General features: G+C 35.7%; 1 long non-coding RNA gene across 5 annotated transcripts; it reads left to right on the top strand.

Annotated features, from left to right (window-relative positions):
- On the top strand, positions 445-15,025 carry LOC109716654. Of its 5 annotated transcripts, XR_002218000.1 has the most exons (5): positions 445-794; positions 2,767-2,852; positions 5,108-5,251; positions 13,020-13,069; positions 14,613-14,881. It is a non-coding gene; the product is annotated as an uncharacterized LOC109716654 (long non-coding RNA). The 5 variants fall into 5 exon arrangements; XR_002217998.1 differs by lacking the exons at positions 445-794; positions 2,767-2,852; positions 5,108-5,251 and adding an exon at positions 11,056-11,984 and having other exon boundaries at positions 14,613-14,716; positions 14,865-15,025; XR_002217997.1 differs by lacking the exons at positions 445-794; positions 2,767-2,852; positions 5,108-5,251 and adding exons at positions 11,056-11,689; positions 11,774-11,984.

Here is a 19,919-nt window from a genome sequence, read left to right as displayed (position 1 = left end):
ATATAATATACAATAAGTTTAGAAATAATATATTTAACATTTCTAAACTAACTTGTTTCTCTCTTCTCAAGTTATAAACTTTTTCAGCTATATATATCTCTAATGATAGGTGGTAAGCAAGAAAATAGGAAAAAAACAATAAATTATTATTTGATTTTTTTGAATTTCTCTAAAATAACACACACTTTATATTATTCTCCATTATTTAGATGATCACAAATAAAAATGATAAAACTATTGATCAGTATTACTTTGTTGCATGATACTGAACTACCCCTTTTGCTTCTATGTGTTAAAGGTGATAACTTTGAGTATGAATTATGGTAAATATATGTACTACATAGATATATTGGAGTATCGGAAGAATTAAGTTTAAGGCCCTTCACCTTTTTTAAGTTTTTTTATTAATCAAATGATGAAAGCAGCTTTACTAGAAGACAAAAAGAGAAATAAATTTGAGCATTAGATCCACCAATATGTACTTACTTTATTATAGAACTTTGGATCCATAATCTTTTGGTGTTTCATTTCCTCGCCTTTGCAATATTTGGTGTTTATTTCTCTCTCTCCCCTTCCCCTCTCTCCGATCTCCCTCCCCTGTTCCCCCATCCGAGCTCGAGCTCTCCCCCTTCTCCCCAAATCGCCCTCGCTTTCGCCCCCGATCTTCTCGGCCCCGCGTGCTTCAAGGAGATCCGCCGCCGCCGGCGTCGCCCTCGGCCTCCTCCTCCACGAGCGCGGCGGCGCCGGCGGCGGCGTCGGTGGCGGCGCTCCGACGACCTCCCTCTTCTTGCAAGGTATGACATCGATTACCTTTTATTGATTCTGCTGTTTTCATGTTTTTCCCCCTTTATTTTGCTTCTTTTTTTTTTTTTTTTTTGATTTGTTAGATTGGGGTTTTCCTGATACAGTTGTGTGGTAGAGATTACTAAATTTATTTATGGAGTTCACGTTGGCTTGTGCTGATGATTCTCGTGCAAAAATTTAAGAAGTTTGCTGTGTTAATTGGCCTCTTGGGCAGTGCAATCTTTAAAGCCCTAGTAGATTTTAAGCTTTTTTTTCCTTTTGATTACGGTTTAATGATGCCTTGCGTGGATTCTTTATGCAAATTTTGTTGTGAAATTAAATTGGGAGTAAGATAATATTAGAACTTACTTTCCGAGAATCTTTAGGAAGTGAATTGAGGATTAAGAAATTGTTATGGGCTTCTATGTAGGATGTGAATTGGAATGGGCGAGTTGATACTTCGTTGGATATGAAATAGATTTAGCATTACCGCATATGAAACGATGGATCCGCATGGGTTCAATTTGTTTGAGACTGACATTTTCCATTGTGTCCGAGCTTCTGCAAGTCCAAAATCAATTATATATTAGCAGGCCTTGGTTATGAACATAGCATGAAAACTTTAATTCACAATATTCAATCAGCCTGATTCGGATCTGATATGGGTATTCAAATTCTACAACTTTTCCGAGTATCTTTACAGTAGCATGTATAATCATGAAAATTGCGGAACATATATATCTTTACATTTCGATTTTTTTTGGATCATCTAAAACTTCAGAGCAGGTTACAACACTTTTCCAAACAACACTTTTCCAAGCTAGTTAAATATGTACGCAGTTGGATATATATGATTTACTTTTGATACCAATTTCAAATGATTCTTAAATTCTGCTGCCACCTTTTAGCTAGACCTTAGCTCCTTACNCTCTCTCTCTCTCTATATATATATATATATAGTTGAGCTAGAATACTCTCAAAAGTACCATGAAGGTGGTGCTTTTGAGTTTTTAACTATTGGATGGAGAGATGTAAGGTTGAGATGATGGTGGTAGGTGGTGGTAGGTGGAATAGTGTGACACCCCAATAATCCCACATCGGATGGGAATGGGGTTGTCATTGGGTTTATAAAAGACTTAGACACTAGTAATAATAACTGGGCTTAAGCATTTTGGGCCAGTGGTTGGGCCCAATGAGTTATTATTGCTAGTGGGCTGGGTCGTTTCATTTGGTATCAGAGCCGGTTCACCAGCTGGACATGTGTGGCGAGTCTCGGCTGAGCCAGGTTCTGGATGACGGGCTAGCGAGACGAGTCTCACATCGCCTGGTGATCTTGGGTTGTGTATTTTTGGACTGATGAGGACGTCAGGGCCTTAACAGGGGGAGTCACACCCCAATAATCCCACATTGGATGGGAATGGGGTTGTCATTGGTTTTATAAGAGACTTCGACACTAGTAATAATAACTGGGCTTAAGCATTTTGGGCCGGTGGTTGGGCCCAACGAGTTATTGTTGCTAGTGGGCTGGGTCGTTACAAATAGTGTTTGATCCAAAGGCTATTAGTAATCAAGAAGTAGATCCAAGGGCTAGAAATCTAGAAGCACCAAGGGGTTGGTACTTCTAAAAGTATTCTAACTCAATTTTATATATATATATATATATATATATATATATATATGTCTTTTAAAGGTATATCCCATGGGCATGCATGCACATATGCATGCACATCAGCACATGGATACCAATAAAATTAAGCATGCCCGTATACCCTAAAACAATGTTAAAATTTGAGAGAAAAGTCATGGAGTACAAAAATTTCTATATATGCTCATAGTGACTACTGAAAAGTTCATCTATTGCCAAATGCTCTTATTTTAGTCTTGTTTATTCAACTATTAATTACTATCTTATAAATTATTTTTGAACTATAAATTATTTTTATTTTACATTGGCCAATCAAAATTTTACTTTTAATGTTTTAGGTTCAAGAATTGGATAATGCAGCAGATGATCGAATTACTGAAGATATAAGATGGCTTGCTTGTGGACCAAATTATATTGCAAGACGGTTCCCCCATGCAACTACTAGCCAAATATTCGTTCACCGACAACATTTTTCTACTATATAGCCAAATATCTGTTCATCTATGATGTGTTTCTTCAATAACCACCTTCGCAGTAAAATTGATAATTATTAAGTACTGATATGCCCTTGCAAAGAAGCTGTATTTATTTTGATAGTTTGTAAATAGTCCGGACGTTAGAAGTGATGTTCTATGACCTTGTGTAACAAAATTAGTAACAGATGCTATGAAGATCTTTCAGACTACCCGTGATCATAGTTAATTCGCGAATTATTCGCGAATTTTTAAAATGCCGAATTAAATATCCGTTTTCGAATTTTTGCCAAAAATTCGGAATAATTCGTGGTTTTTTGAGCAAAAATAATTATTCGCGAATAAAACGGGATTCGCGAATAATTCGGCCAAAAAAACCGGCCCTCTTGCTTGCGACTGTGAGCGGACTTGTGGGCCTCGCGGTGGCCCAAAACTGGAAAAAGAACCTGTCGCCCAAAAAAAAAAAAAAAAAAAAAAAAAAAAAAAAAAAAAGAAGAAAGAAAGGATTTCTGAAAACCATCGTCCCCCTCACACGAGGCGACGACTCCCCCGCTCCCACCCCCACCCCTCCCAAAAAAAGGGTTTGCCCTAACTTCTCACTCCTGCGGCGGTGCGGCCCTGCCATCGACCCCTGCGGCGGTCTCCCTCTTCCCTTCCGGCCGCTCGCCGAACGCCATCGGAAGCCCTCCTCTTCAGAAATCGAAGATCGAAGATCGGGTTCTTCACTCTTCAGAAATCGAAACCCTCCTCGTCGCCTCTTCCTCTTCCGTTCCTCTCGCTTCCGCTCCGCTTCCTCTCCCGCTTCGCTATCCCACGATAGATCAGTAACCGCGGTGGTTCTTTACAAACCCAGGTAGGTACGATATGAGTTTTTTTCAATTCTTCAAAGAAAAGTTGGAAGGTTTTAGTCATCTGATGTATACTTGTTTTATCACAAGTGGCTGAGTGCTTAATTGAATGTGTCCATTCCTGTTATGCACAAAGAGAGACCCAACATAGTGCTAAATAAATAATCTTAATTAACTTTGGAAGGAACTCTTGTATTATACCTAATCAATTTCATGATCTTTGTCGACTCTTGCAAAGGAAAATTTTGTTGTGGTCTTTCATGGACCATTGACTCCACTGGGTTTCTACTTAATTTGAAACATAACTTTGGGACCAGGTACTATTTGAGTTTTCATTCTTCAAAGCAAAAGTTGGAAGCTTTTACATTTAAATATGGATATCTTGATCTCTTATTTGCTTAATTATTTTTTATTTTGAGCATAATATAGTTTACTATTTTTTACTTAATTAGTTTATTTTGTAGATTTTTATTCTTATATTCTTAAAAAATATGATATTTATGCTAATAGCATAAATCTTGAGAGAAAAAATTTAATTTAATAGCCGAATTTTTGATCCAAATTTTTAATTGGTGAACGAATAATATGCTATAAATCACGTATCCGAATAATTGACGAATCCGTTTTCTAGCCGTTTTTTTCAACGAATTTAAAAACTAGAAGACGAATTTTATCCGAATTATACCCGTACCGAATTTTTGCCGAATCCGAATTAACTAACTATGCCCGTGATAGCATCATACATGCATTTGCATGATGATGTTTGGTAAATTTGCAGGCTACTGTAGAAAATGAGTCTTTGTTCTTCCCAAAATTATGAAGTTTTATTTTGAAGAAATTAGAGGAAATCAAAGAAATAAATTCACTTTCTACTAATTCTAAAATCTCTTCATACATTTGCATGAAAATCTAATTGATCAATTGCCAGACATAAACAATTCATACAGTGAAATTAGTGAGTGAAAACCTTAGATCTACCTAATGTAAATTTGTTCAGCATTTCTTCATAAATATGTTCAAGATCGTAAAGATAATAATTGGTTTGTTCCTAGGCTAGTAAAACCTAGAGACATTTTTGATATGGAGAGAGTGTATTCTGAAATTGATGTAGGATTCGGAATAGAGACAAATCTGCAGATATTGGTTGATTTAGAAGACACTTTTGAGCCAGAGAATGATAATCCTATTTGTATCAGGAGAGATGTTGAAGGGACATCAATTAATTTATAACTAAATGTATGTCAATGATAATCCTATTTGTTCTCAAAACTATATCTTTTGATACATGAATTAGCATGCATATGTTTGATTTCTAATTATACACTATCTGCTTTTGTGTCTGTATATTTTGTTTGCAGTTCAAAGTGTGAGAAACCTGAACGGACACAGAATTGGACCATATCAAATACATGCTGGAAAATCCGTTCCAATTGTAAAAGGTGGGGAGCAAACAAAACCGGAGGAGGGAGAATTTTATGCGATTGAAACTTTTGGATCTACAGGTAATTGACCAACATATACCTTTACTTGAAAGTGTGATAGTTGTTCCACTAGAATAAAGACTACAACCTAGTTCTGTAGTGCTTGAGCTTGATTACACATAATACAGTATACAACCATTTGATATGTTTGGACTAGAAATTCCATCATAGATTTTAATCCTGTCATAGATATTAAGCAACTGGGTTCTAGGCATTACAACTACCTCTTGTTCTGAGGATTGAGATTCGAGGCTTAATTTGGCATTTTGGTCCTCAGCAGTCTTGTTTGGCTAGTTTTTATGATCTGGAATGTGGCATGTTTTAACAAAATGAATGAGTTCTTGAAGGAAATGAGTTAAGTTTTTGACTGTCTAATTTGGTACGATGTGATATTTTAATATGACTTAATATATTATGCTTTTTAAATGACTACAATGAAATTTTATACTCTTAACTTTTTTAGATTTTCTTAAGTTGGAAAATTGTGCTGAAGTGGTAATAGGCTTTTATATTCAGCTTATTTGATATTCATGAAATGTTGGATTTTTAATTTGCATTGTCTATGCATTATCTTCGAAATTTTTATAGTGATTAATTGAATATATGATTTTTAATGATAATTTAATGTTTTTTTATATTTAGTGGCTATTTATCTTATCTTTGTTGGTATTTGTGATTAATGTTACATATTTTATGGGCAAATGTATTTTGCTTTTACTGGCCTTTATAATTACCGGTATAGAGTAATTTTTAGTGGCAATTATTTTGCTCTTTACTGGTCGCCAATATAATTGCCGCTAGATTTTTACCAACCCAATTTATAGTGATAATTATTACAATTGCCGGTAAAGAAAGTATAATCGCCGCTAATTTATGAGATAATTGCCGCTAAAAGGCAATTTTGTTGTACTGCAAACAAAGAACCTGGCTGTGTCCCCCCGTATCCCCCCGTATCCCTCACGTATTCGAACCTGTATCCGATATTTTTTTATTTTTAAAAAATGTCGGATACTTAATTTTCGTATCGGACGCGTATCGGGCGCGTATCGGTATTCAATACGTATTCGATACGGGTACGACATGAAATTTGAAGTATTCGTCCTTCACAGTTTGTATAATTTTTCAAGCTACGACATGAAATTTGAAGTATTTGTCCTTCACAGTTTGTATAATTTTCCTGCTTGGAAGCACGACGAGATGTGAGCAGGAATGCAGGATTACCGAAGCATGCATATTTTACCTCTATGGGAAAGCATCTCCCTGTCACCCCACCCCAAATTGAATGACTGCCAAAAAAGCAAAAGTAACACTCTCTAATCCAAATCACTTGGAAAAACAAACACACGAGTAGCTTTTCTTCATCACCTACTCCCGTTTATTGGAAAACTTGAAAAGAAAAAAACATAAATTCTAACTATATCTTTCTTTAACGTAATTCTTTTAAAAAATAAAACTTATAATCGAGTAAATGTTCTTATAAAATAGCTTATATTTATTTTCGTATGTGCTACTTGTACTATTCTAGTTGAACCTACCGAATTAAAGTACCAAAACGATAAAATAGTGAAATAATGAGAGTTGCAGTCCCCGCATAGTATTTATTGGAGAATCATAAAAGTTCAGCTGCGACCATAATAATTCGAAAAAATTAGAGTCATTTGCAACATAGTTAGTTAATTCGGATTCGGAAAAAATTCGGTACGGGTATAATTCGGGTAAAATTCGTCCTTTAATTTTTAAATTCGTTGAAAAATACGGCTAAAAAACGAATTCGGTAATTATTCTGATACGTGATTTATATGGATATTATATGTTCATCAATTAAAAATTCGGAATAAAAAATTTGGCTATATAATAAATATATAATAATTAATATACTATATCTATTATTATTATAATTTTTATATATAGATTAAATATATTTAAAATTATAATAAATATATATTAATAATATATAAGAGTTATAAATTTAGAAATATTAATAAATAATTACAAATTTATAAATAAAATATTATATATAATAAATAAATATATATTTATAAATAAAATTATATATATATATATATATATATATATATAGAGAGAGAGAGAGAGAGAGAGAGAGAGAGAGAGAGAGAGAGAGAGAGAGAGTCCGGCTACATACGTTTATGATTGCAATCGCCCTCGTACTTATAAGTTGTTTTCGATGATAGAGCTTCCGAATCGACGATCCATATCGTTAAACATTATCTAGAGCATTTACAACTTCTAGAAATTAAATTTCATAATTTTTCAATATCATTTACCTTACGATCAAAAGCTCAGAAAATTAACAATTTTTAACGGCCTGTATGGGATATTTACTAGTTTAATGGTGTAAAGAATTGGAATAGGTTGAATTTTTGATAGAAAATTCTATTCACTATCTAAATAAAGATCAATAACTCCGATCTTAAATTGAAGGATCCGATCATCCATTTTTAAGACGTCGTTCGATTTTGACCGTTCATTTTATGCTCGTTTGATGGACTTTATTATGATTTCGAAAAATTACGAAATTTATTTTTTAGAAATTTTAAATACTCTAGATCATATTTAACGGAGTGGATCGTCGATTCGGAAGCCACATCATCGAAAACAACTTATGAGTACGAAGGGTCCAATACTCATACGAGTATAGTAGCCCTACTATATATATATATATAAAATGACTTATGAGAGGGAGGTCCACATGCGGTCCACGAGGCCAAAGTGGCCTCGCGGACTGCGCGCGAGTCACGAAGCGAAGGCCACGCTATTTCTCTTAATGAGAGGGAGTTTCTATGTCATGCTGTCCACGAGGCCAAAGTGGCCTCGTGGACCGCACGCGAGTTGCGATGCCAACGCCGTGCTATTTCTCTTAATGAGAGGGAGGTCCACTGTGGACTTCCCTCTCATGTGTTCCACGAGGCCACCGTGCGCGAGTCGCGACCAATGCTCTCCCAACGCCGCGCTATTTCCACTATTCCACATGGTTTCTGCGGACGGCCTCGGGGGAGACGGGATCCGCCGCCGCGGCCCTCTTGCTCCCGGCACCGGCCAGGGCGGCGGAGGAGGAGGAGGATGACAACAGGGACGAGTTCGGCGACGAGAGCGGCGACGATGCGACCCGGGGCCGGGAGTCTGCGACGAAGAGCGCCGTTTTTTTGGGTGTTTTTTTCTGAATTTTTCAAAAAAATGCGGAAACGACTGTTTAATTCGTTTCTTCAAAAATTCGCACGAATTATTTGTGAATTAACTAACCATGATCTGCAATCCTTCACGGGCCAGTAATCATGATCTGCAAACCTTCACGGGCCAGTTTTTTTCAAATCTAATTTGTTCAATTTCCCAACATAGAAACTAAACAAGATGCAACGAGGAATGCAGATTACCCAAGATGGAAAGCATCTTCCTGGGTGACAAGCATCTTCCTGTCACCCCATGACTGCCAAAAGTGCTCTCCAATGTAAATTACATGGAAAAAAACACAGTAGCTTTAATTCCTTCCCCACAGTAGCATCTTCTTGTCCACGTGGCATGTGTAGCTGAATGTTAGGGTACATGGGCCACCTTATATTTTTCACTCTCTATGAATGGGTTCCTCTTCCATCATTATGACGTGGGGCCCACCTAGTGATTTTTCACTTTTCCATAAACATGTTCTTCTCCTTATTTTAAATCTATATAAATCTATAAATTTTCATATCCTTAAGCTGATGTGATGTAACTCCCTTAATTTGAGAGTGTGGGTCCCATTATTTTTTTAAAATTAATTGAATTTTTTCTTTTCTTATTTAAAAAGCTTGGAATATGAAGAGCCATATATATTAATAGATCCTATTAATATTTTTCAAAATTTTTTATTTAATTAAATTTTTTTTCTCATTTAAAAAGCTTAGAACATGAAGAGTTATATATATATTAATAGAAGAAAATGAAAAGTCATTTTAAAAGTTTAGAATATGAAGAGTCATATATATTAATAAATTTCATTAATATTTTTTTTATTTTTTTAATTAATTGATTTTTTTTTTCTCATTTAAAAAGCTTGGAATATGAAGAGTCATATATATTAATAAATTTCATTAATATTTTTTTATTGTTTTAATTAATTGAATTTTTTCTTTTCCTATTTAAAAAGCTTGGAATATAAAGAGTCGTATATATTAATAGAAGAAAATGAAAAGACATCTTAGAATATGAAAGATCATTTATAGTCTATATAAATGATTGCACTTATACTCATTTTGGATGAATAAGAAATGATATACTAAATACTATTTATTTTGTCTCAAGTATTTATTTTGTCTCAAGAAATTGTTCGCATCTACTTGCAATGATTAACCATATTTATCAGGTTCTTCTCTAATTTGAATTTGATGCTTTGTTTGTTTACTTAAATTTTTCTACCGTATAGTATATTTTAAATTACGTTGGATTCGACTCTTCCAATTTAAGGTAAATTTTTTTTAAAATTACTATATTTTTTTAATATTTGTTTTTATTATTTTGGTTACTATGTTATAAATATCTCCATTATATAATGATTTGATTGTATTAGGAATTTTGATGGATTTATTTATATCAGGGTTTAGAATTTTTAAAATGATTAATTATTACGCAAACTAATGCCATACTTAGCAAAATCTAATGGATATGTTGGAATTTATTTGCTAAATATATTTTTTCTTGTTTCTGGTTAAACCTACACGTCACTATCTATATAATAAGACATCTATATAAATTCTCGGAAATAAATGTAGTTTGATACCTATAGTGATGTTTCAGTGCTAAAAATTAGAATATTCAAAAAAAAATATTCTTCATACTTTTCAATATATTTTAAAATTACTAAAACTTTTAAAGTAAATATATTCTACTATTTACAAAATAACTTATAGAAATATAAGATCTAAAATTTAGGGTTTAAATTTTAAAAAATTATAATATATTTATCCGCCGCATTGCGCGGGTCACTACACTAGCATATAGTTATATGTATATGTATATAAGCCATTGGTGTTACTTGGTAGCACCAATGACTTGGTGCTATTAATATTATATTAGCCTAGTTCTATATATATATATATATATATATATATATATATATATATATATATATATATATATGAGTGAGGCTCCTATGCTTTTGGAAGTACAGAACCTTCCATGCTTTCAGGTCGTTTTCGATGTTGCAATTTTCGAATCGTAGATCGGCTCTGTTAAACTTGATTTAGAGTATTTGAAATACTTAGAAAATAAATTTATGATTTCTCGATATCATTTGCCTAGTGATCGAAGGGGCTCAAAAGCAATAATTTNTTTGCGATTTTTCGATATCATTTGCCTAGTGATCGAAGTGGCTCAAAATCAACGGCTGAAAATAAAAATCATACAAAATATGATGATATGCCATTAAAATTTTAGATTAAAGTTATTGATCTTGTTTTATACGGTATAAAGAATTTTCTATCAAAATTTTATATGATTTGGATATTTTTATACCGTTAAACTTGTAAATGTCTCACCACGGCCGTTAAAATTATTGATTTTGAGCCCCTTCGATTACTAGGCAAGTGATATCGAAAAATCACAAAATTTATTTTCTAGGTACTTTAAATACTCTAGATCAACTCTAATGGAGCCAATCGTCGATTCGAAAGTCCGAACATCGAAAACAACTTGGAAGTACGGAAGGCTCCGTACTTCCAAAAGTATACCAGCCCACACTCTCTCTCTCAATAGTACCAAGAGCTAGCAGCACAATTCTATATATATATATATAGAGAGAGAGAGAGGGAGGGAGGGAGGGAGGGAGGGAGGGAGAGGGAGGGAGGTAATCTGGGGTATACCCTAGCCGTACCATCCCCTCTCCCTCTCCTTGTGCACAGCCGCCGCCCTCACCTCTCCCCGTGCTCGCCGGAGTGCGGCCTTCGCCGGCAACCTCCCCTGATCTCTCTCGCTGTCCCTACTTCATTCTCTTCCTCTCCTTACATATATGTATATAGAGAGATAGAGAGAGGTGGTCCCTCCCCTCAAGTTAGAACCGGCGACGCCGTGTCACTGCGCCGCCGCCGTCGCGGGATCTTGGTCGAGGTCCCCTCTTTATACGGCCTTGCTCCCAGCCGCCGGTCCACCTCGCCCCCGCGCGCATTTGTGTGCTGCCCCGACCGGGCTGCTGCTTTCTGGGTTGTCGCAGCCACCTCTCCGGCACCTCGCCGCCGGCTGGTGCGAGCCCTGGCTCCCCCTCTCCTAGACCAACCTCTTCCTTCCCCTTTATCCCGTTCGGATCAGCCTGAAACTCCCCAACCTTGGTGGCTGCTGCTGCCATAGTTGTAATCTGGGGTGTTTAGCTTGGTCGACTCACTGTTCCAGCCATCCGGCGCCTCCGGCGACCCTCCGCGGGTGAGCACAGCACTTCTGAGCATAGGCCCTAGTCCGTGCTCTCCTAAATTTCAGGTATTGATGCCTCGAATCCCTGTTTTCAATTGCACCCGCCAAGTGTTCGATAAATTGACTGTTGGTTGTTTTGGCTTTTCCGAGCAATCCGGTGGTCAAAAATTGGAGTTCTTTGGAGCATAGCGATCGTGAGGAAAATTTCAATGTAGTGCTCACCTTGGTAGAGTGATTCGGAAGATCGGTGGAATCGCGAAGCTATTGGGGACTCAAATCGGCTCGGTTGCGGCCTATTCTTTGCTCTCCGACGGACGGCAATTGTCGAAGTGACTCCCTTGCTGGTTCACTGCAGCCAGAGGTGCGTCTTCGACCCCCGTGTGCCATTCGACTATACTCGCTTAGCTCCAATCTAGTAAAACACTTGAAACCCCATCTTTTGTATTATAATGATGCGTAATGTGTAATGTTGGGGCGACTTGGACTCTTAGATGCTTTGTGCATTGTGCGTGGTGTTGGGCAGCGGTGTTTGATGGAATTTGGTGTTTGGACTTAGTGTTCGAGGTTTAGAAACTTCCTGTGACTGATTTGGTGCGAATCGACACTAACTAAAGCTTATTATTGCACGTTTCGGTTCCGGTCACTTGGGTGTTGGAGCTTTTGCTGTCCAAGGTGTTTGGGCTGATATATCTTTGTGTTTTGTGCCCCTCGTGGCAGCAAGTGAGTTGTGGGTGGTTCGAATACTGAAATAGGTATCGTCGGACCCATTTTGGTAACTTTTGGAGCTACGGCTCCTGTTTTCAGTGTGTTTCTTTTGCGGCTGTCCCAACACCTAAAATAAGGCATTTGGGGACAGCGGATACGAGTTAAATTTGTCTTGTTGTGACTCGGAATGCTTCTTGACCAAAGTGGCATCCCGATGGGTTTTTACAAAAATCTGTGGGTTCGGGAGAACGGTAGGAATGTCTGATGTTCCGCTTGTGTCGTGGCACATTGTGGGTGACCTTATGTCACCAATTGGTGATGTTGCAATATTGCGAGCATCATCGGGCCAAATGTACCATGTGTACATGGTGCGACACCAAAGTGGTGTTCGGATCATCGGAACGACACATATAGGTTCGGTTGTAGCCTTGTATGACGGTTGTCGTTCGGTTTATCGAGCATCTAGTGTGCGGTCGTCTCATCACCTAAACCGGTAAATCTTGAGATTGTGGTTGTGACGTGGTGACTCCTTGTTGAGTCGGCTTGGCTTGGGCTTAGTTATGTATGCCGGTTATGAAACTAATGATCCGGTCATTTTGCGATACACACAAGTATAGGTGGAATGTGTCAGGTTAGTATAGATGACACGCAGGATGTTGATGATGATCGTGTTGATATTTTCTATGTACAGGTGACTTCTAGAACTATCGTTTTGAGTCGAGGACTCGGGTACTTGGTGAGGTGGGTGCTCCATTCCGAAGTTGGTAAAGTTGTATCTTACTCGGTGTTTTTCCCGCTTGATCTATTTTATTAATTGAGTAGGACAACTTCTTTTGACTTCACATTGGTTCATACTTTTACTCTACATACTTATTGATTGTCTTGTTGATTATCATATAGATTTGTAGACTCTTGATTGAGCTTTCTTGTATCTCGTGTATGACATGTAGAGTAAGTGATGATCTAGTAGAATATCCACCTATGTGTGATTGGATTTGATGGATCGGTGTACACTCCTTGTTGAGATATGATCATGTTGATCAGTTGAATTATCTTCGATGAGACTTGATTTTATTGTTGGGGAGTTACTCCATGAGATTGACCTAGTCGGTCGGTGTTCACTTCCACAGTTTTTGACCTTGGGGTCAGGTGACGTATTTCATCATGATTGGGTCTTTAGCATGCTGATCCAATCTATAGATATGGAAATGCATCCTACTGACCCAATCTCACTAGGGACTGTTATACACCCGTCCCGCCCGTTGAAGCTATACCGTACACCACCTCGAGGGCAGCCGGCGGAGAGCAAGGTCCAAACTGGACTACTATGACATCAACGCAAAGCAAGGTAGCCAGACTCCGGAGCGGCACTCGTGGACGCGATCCAATCGAGTATGCAAGCGTGTCTCTGTCGAGCTCAATCTAGCTCTCACAGGTTGTAGTCAATGCAAATGAGTCTAACTGGTCTAGCAACCAAAGCTCATGTGCCCTTAGCACAATCCGCTGCAAGATACATAAATATGGGTCCACCGTCAACCATGACAGCACCCAACAGTACGGAATAGTCTACATACTACTGTAAAACGGACTTGGCCTCCCAGCAGCGTAAACTCAACTTACATTAATTTGGGTATCCACCTCCCATTAACAGCGGTGATACAAAATGAAAACAGCTCCTAGAGCTAAATCTGATAATTCTTCAGAAAAGATGACAGTGTAGGTTATTGGTTTTTTCCTAAGTCAATTCCAAGTCCAACATGTAAAACGATTCTAAAATTTAAGGCTCAAATCCAGATTTCATAAAAAATATGCAAATCGATGAATTGAGTTACTAACATGATGCTACGCATAAAACATACATGTTGACAAACACTCGATTATAGCCTGTGAGAGCTTGATTGAGCTCGACAGAGACACACTTGCATACTCGGTTGGATAGCGCCCACGAGTGCCATTCCGGAGTCGGGCTTTGTGCGATTGCGTAGATGCCGTGTCCAGTATGGACTTGCTCTTCTCCAATTACCCAGCGTGGTGGTAGTTGGCAGGCGGGACAGGTGCGTTCAGTCCCTAGTGAGATTGCATCTTGCTTATATCTACAGATAGCTAGTGTTGGTTAGAAATAGTACAGTGACATGTAGCTGTAGAGTTTTTTCAACTTCCTTTACTATTCTTGAGTATACTTTCTGTAGACTTAGTGGGCAAGTTGTTGAGGTTGGTAGCGGTACCCACTGAGGACTACTTTTTGCAATAGTTCTCACACCCAGTTGTTGACCTTTTTTTGTAGAGCCTTCTTCTGTGGCTGCTGCTATCGCTGATACTGATCGTGAAAAGGGAGTCGCGAGCTAGATTCCTTCCCGGGTTGCAGTGCTAGAGGAGTATCTCTCACAGGTAGTTTTGGGGTATTTTGGTTCATGTACATATGTTGGTTTGCTCGCTGGAGCAAGTGGTATCTGTATTTTGGAGACTATGTATGTATAGTGAAGTATAGTTACTGAAGTAATAGTTTCACTCTTTGACTTTTTAAATTTCTTGTTAGGTACCATCCTGGTAAAAGTTATGCCGAGCACATAAGACAGGTATGATTTTTTTAATTTTTTAGTGTAAATAACAACCATTAACACACGTATTTGTGACAAAATCCAACTGTTTTTGCTCTATACGCTGCACAACAAAGAAGGTACGCAATTGACACTTTTATCTGCAATTTTATCTGTAATAAAATTCACATGTTTTAATATATCTTATTGTTTACATAATGAACTAGTATGTTTACAGTCTACGTAGGTTAATATAATATATAAGACATCATGCAATAATAGGAAAACGATTACAACAATATGTTGAAACCAAAAAAAATGACGTATATTTATGCACTTGATTGTATCGATATATCCATTATGTTTATGCTCTATAACTTTTGTCTTTATTCCATACTTTTTTACAGTGTTCGTAAAATTTATGGATTATACTAAAAAATATTAGGTCTATCAACCAAAAAGGTATAATGAATTGTTAACTTTCACGTGCCCTTAATATTTTAATTTATCTCCAACACTAAATCCTTATGCGAATAAGTCACTTTTCAGAATGTAGGCTAACGGAGGTCCTAACTGTTGTACTTGCGGCACATAGTTTTACATTTGGTTTTTCGTCCTCATTTAGAAACTTATGTGCCCAGTATACAATTATACTCATGCTATATAGTTATGCTTAGGGCTGTATAGTTCTCTTGAGATTGAACCTTTCTTTTATTGTAATATTTGTAATTTATCTACAAAAATTAACAATTTTTTTGTCAATTATTATCATAATTTTAAATCCGTTTCATACAGAGCGAGAGACAGCATGGCTTGAAAAAAATTAATTATCGCGCTGATAAAGCACTGACAAGTATCGAAAAACATCTGGTTTAGAACGGACAGTACAAAGATGACATCTTCAGGAGGATCAATTGGAAGTTTTAGTCACAAAACATGTTTCGTGGATTGTTACAATCTCGGAAAATTTTTAAGCCATCAGAAAGGTCGGTTAATACGGAAAACATTTCTCGGTAATCACAGCAAGTCGTTAATTGCTAAACTGAACGAACTATATTAGATTTATAAGAATAGATTATATTTGTCAATAAAAAGAGATACACGTGTACAGTATTATTTCGGAGGACATACGAAGTTAATTCTTTCGGTAAGATCGAATTTAATTATTATATGATATTTTTTTATTAAATCTAAAAATGATTTTTTTTTTTTAAAATATTTTGTTTTCAGTGATATTTTCGACGGACTTGGAATACGGTATTTAATGGGCGGTTTGTCCATCTTGATTGCGCTATGACATATTTATTGTTAGCCGCAGGAACGTACTGGATGCATGCTGAAATTGCTTCGTTCAATGGTAATATATTTTATAAACTAATTTGTTCTTACTAGTTTAGACATTATATATTTAGTATTACACTATTATTTGTTTATTATCACTTAATTTTTATTGTTAGAAAAGTTTTTGAAAAAACACGGCGGCAATAAGATCAAAGGCTAGATGATATAAAAGTATTGAAAATGTAATTAAGAGAAAGTTATGATGTCATTATAATTTTTGTGATATAGGGAGGACTCCATCTTTCTTTTTGGAAAACAAGAATTACGTAAAGGTATAGTTCTTGCTCTTTATATTTTATTTAATACTTTTTATCAATATTATATATATAATATATATATTATATATATATATTATATATATATATGATAATATTAGTAATTAATAATATTGAAAGTAGGTCTCTATTCTTCAGACTAATATGTTGGAATGATATGCAGAAGGACTTTTTTTTTGGGTAACAGTAGGTGGTACATTGGAAGCATATCGACAATAGATAAAACAAGCAATCTTTTAATTGGCCTACCAGTTTCATTGGCATGTCGAGTCTAATTATTAATTAATAATATATAAATAACAAATATGTTATATGAATAACGAAATAGAGACGTATGAATTTGTCGTAAGCAGCGCTGCTTACAACAGTTAAAGCATTAAATGGTGACTTACTGCTAATTTAACAAGGTATTTAAAAATTAATATTACTATTTTGTGATTCATAATATACTATAAATTAAAACTATGAATTTTTTTTGCCAGTATTATCTAAATTATATTTATGTTCTTCTTTCTCTTGTTCTTACATAACTCACATTTGGGAATGGGTCGGGATGAAATTGGGTCTGACTGCTCATTAAGCTTCCCCTGAAAATAGTTTTAACCAACATTTTGAAGGACTTGCTCAATTCGATAATGGTCGTATTACTTTGGATGAGAAGCAATTATATTCGTATGGTTAATTTTATTTTTGACCATGAACTCGTTCTTGTTGTTTGTGCACTATTTTTGATTATTAGTACTTATATTTTCTTTTGGATAAAAATTAAAATTATAATGTTTCTGTCGAGTTAGAGGAGAACTACTAGTGTTCATCTCTTTTATATGATTTGCAAGTATGTTCTAATAAGGTTCATGCAATATCTAATATATTCTTGCATGAACTTTATCAAGTGACAACTTGCAACTTTATAAACGGATGATGATAGTAGTCTCCTCTAACTCGACAGTAAACTATTATAATTTAATTTACCAAAGAAATAATAAGTTACTAATTAAATGATAAATAGTGGCACAATAACAAAGATTGGTTCAATGGGTCAAATATAAACTTAACCTTACCTGTATGCTTCTCCAAATGTTATCGCGAAACCACATTGTTTATTTCAAGGAAGCGTAACATAGCTAAATTCAATCGGCCCATTCAAAATGTACTACGGTAAAAAAAAAAAAATAGTATTATTTAGAATACCGTAGCCGGCCGCCCGGCCCGCTGTGCCTGAATCAAGAAAAAGCATAAGTATGTGAATGTATAGAATACTCTATGAATAAAAATAAATATTAATTAGTATCATATCTTCAATTAGCAGGTAATGATCGCGTATCATAATGCTTCTTTATGTGCTTATTGTCAGAGACCTCTAGCGCTTGGCGGCCTCACTAAAATTTTACCGCCTTAGTTTAGTCATATATATATTATGTTATTTGAAATATAAGTTAAGTAATTTTGATCCACTGACTGAGTAGTGTCCAATTAAATGCTCGTTTTCCCATTAACTATATTAGTTGAATTAATTAATTTATTACATATTCTTTCAAATTTATCGTCCTATAGTTACCCATTTAAGTTGTGTTTTTCTTTCTGTTCATCAACACAAAAGTATGGTGCATGAATTATGAGACCGGTAATATATAGTGTTTTTCATAATAAATATGTTTATATTATCTACCTCTGTCTGCGATCTGTACGCTCCTAATAGCAGCATGCTTCCGGCGAGTGACGAAGCGGGTTATATATATATTGAATAAGGAAAAGCATTAAATAAAATATGAGAGAAGACTACTTCTGCGTAATCTGTTTTCAGAAAAAAGATGTAGTTCCTCCTTACTATATCACAAAAAACTATAATGACGATGTCAGTTAATTTCTTTTATAATTTCTGTACTTTTTTAATCTAGCTTTGACTTACTTTCCTTGCACGTGTTGTTTGCTGAATACCTCTTTATGACAATCAAAAATTATGTATAAACACATAATGTTGTATATAATATACTGTCTTAAGTTAGGTATAGATCAAATTAAGTTATCAATTATTAGTTACCCTTTTAACACAGAAGAGAATTCTCTCACATGGATGTCTCTGGAAAGTGAGGGCCGCGGGCTCGTGCTGAAGTTCGCCGATTCTCGCTAATCATAATATGTCAACTTGCTGAAAAATCAAGATCGCTCAAACGCACATTAAATGCGCGAGTATTCATCGGTCTCGCATCGCAGAGAAATACCACTGATAACAGCGATAAATATTTAAGAAAAAGAGATATTTTTTAGATTTATAAAACACAGAGATAATTCAGACATATAATAATTAAATTTGACTATCGCCTTACGAAACGTACCTTGTCGTACGCGATCTCTAACGTTATACCGTACAGTTGGGCTTTTTTTAATGTTACAAATAAATGTTATTTCTTCATAATGTTTTAAATATATTTCGAGTTTGAAACCGCTAATCAGATTCTGTGGTGCATTACCGAAATAATTGCTTGGTGAATAATTTCTCGACCCGAAGATGTATTTGATGGCCTTAAAATCGTTTTCCAGATTGTAACAATCCTACCGCAATATGTTTTGTGACTAAACTTCGGATTGTTTCCTTGAAGGGTGGACTATTCTTGTGATGTATCTTGTCCGAAGTTCTTAACAACCAGGTTTTTCTGTCGCTCCGAATACTTGTCTAATGTGCTCTATTGCACACGATAATTTAATTTATTATTCAAAGCCCTTCTTATTCTGTTCCTCTTTCATGCAAGGAAACGGCGGTATTTTTAAAATGATGATAATAATGACAATAAAAAGTAGTTATATTTTGTCGCATAAATTAACAAATAATTACAAAAAAACAACAGTTAAATCTCGAAAGGAATTGATATGTCTCATGAGTTACGTATATATAGCATAGGTTATGTACGTGCGCACTAGTTTTCTACATTGAGTGAAAAGACGTATACAATAATGTAGAAGCTATGCTGACCAAGTTTAAACCAGTAGCGGGCCTTCGTTAGTCTAATTTCTAGAAAAGGTGATTTTTGCCTAGAAGTTGCAGTTTCTAGTTTTGGAGGATTAAATTAATATTTGGCGCTCGCTGCAAATTTAACAATACATTTTACCTCTTGTGGATGATCCTAGGAACATGAGAGATTACTTGTTCCGTGATCCAAGATAATGCCGATCTCTGACGACTTTTAGATTCATCTCGACATTGGGTCGAAAGAGCGTCCTCAGGAACAGGTAAGACAATATAGGTTACAGTAGCATAATGTTAATATCGATACATTAAAGTGCATCGATATACGTCATCTTTTTCAGAGTTTATTGATTGTAATCGTTTTCCTAATTATTTGCCATGGTTCTTATATGTTATAATCAACCTCATAGTGTAGAAGAAACAAGTATAAAACTAGTCTATGCTGGTTTAGTAGATAGTGAATAGAATATATA

Source organism: Ananas comosus, linkage group 10, assembly GCF_001540865.1.
Source record: "Ananas comosus cultivar F153 linkage group 10, ASM154086v1, whole genome shotgun sequence".
Classification (NCBI taxonomy): Eukaryota; Viridiplantae; Streptophyta; class Magnoliopsida; order Poales; family Bromeliaceae; genus Ananas; species Ananas comosus.
This window is presented reverse-complemented; position numbering and strand designations above follow the sequence as displayed.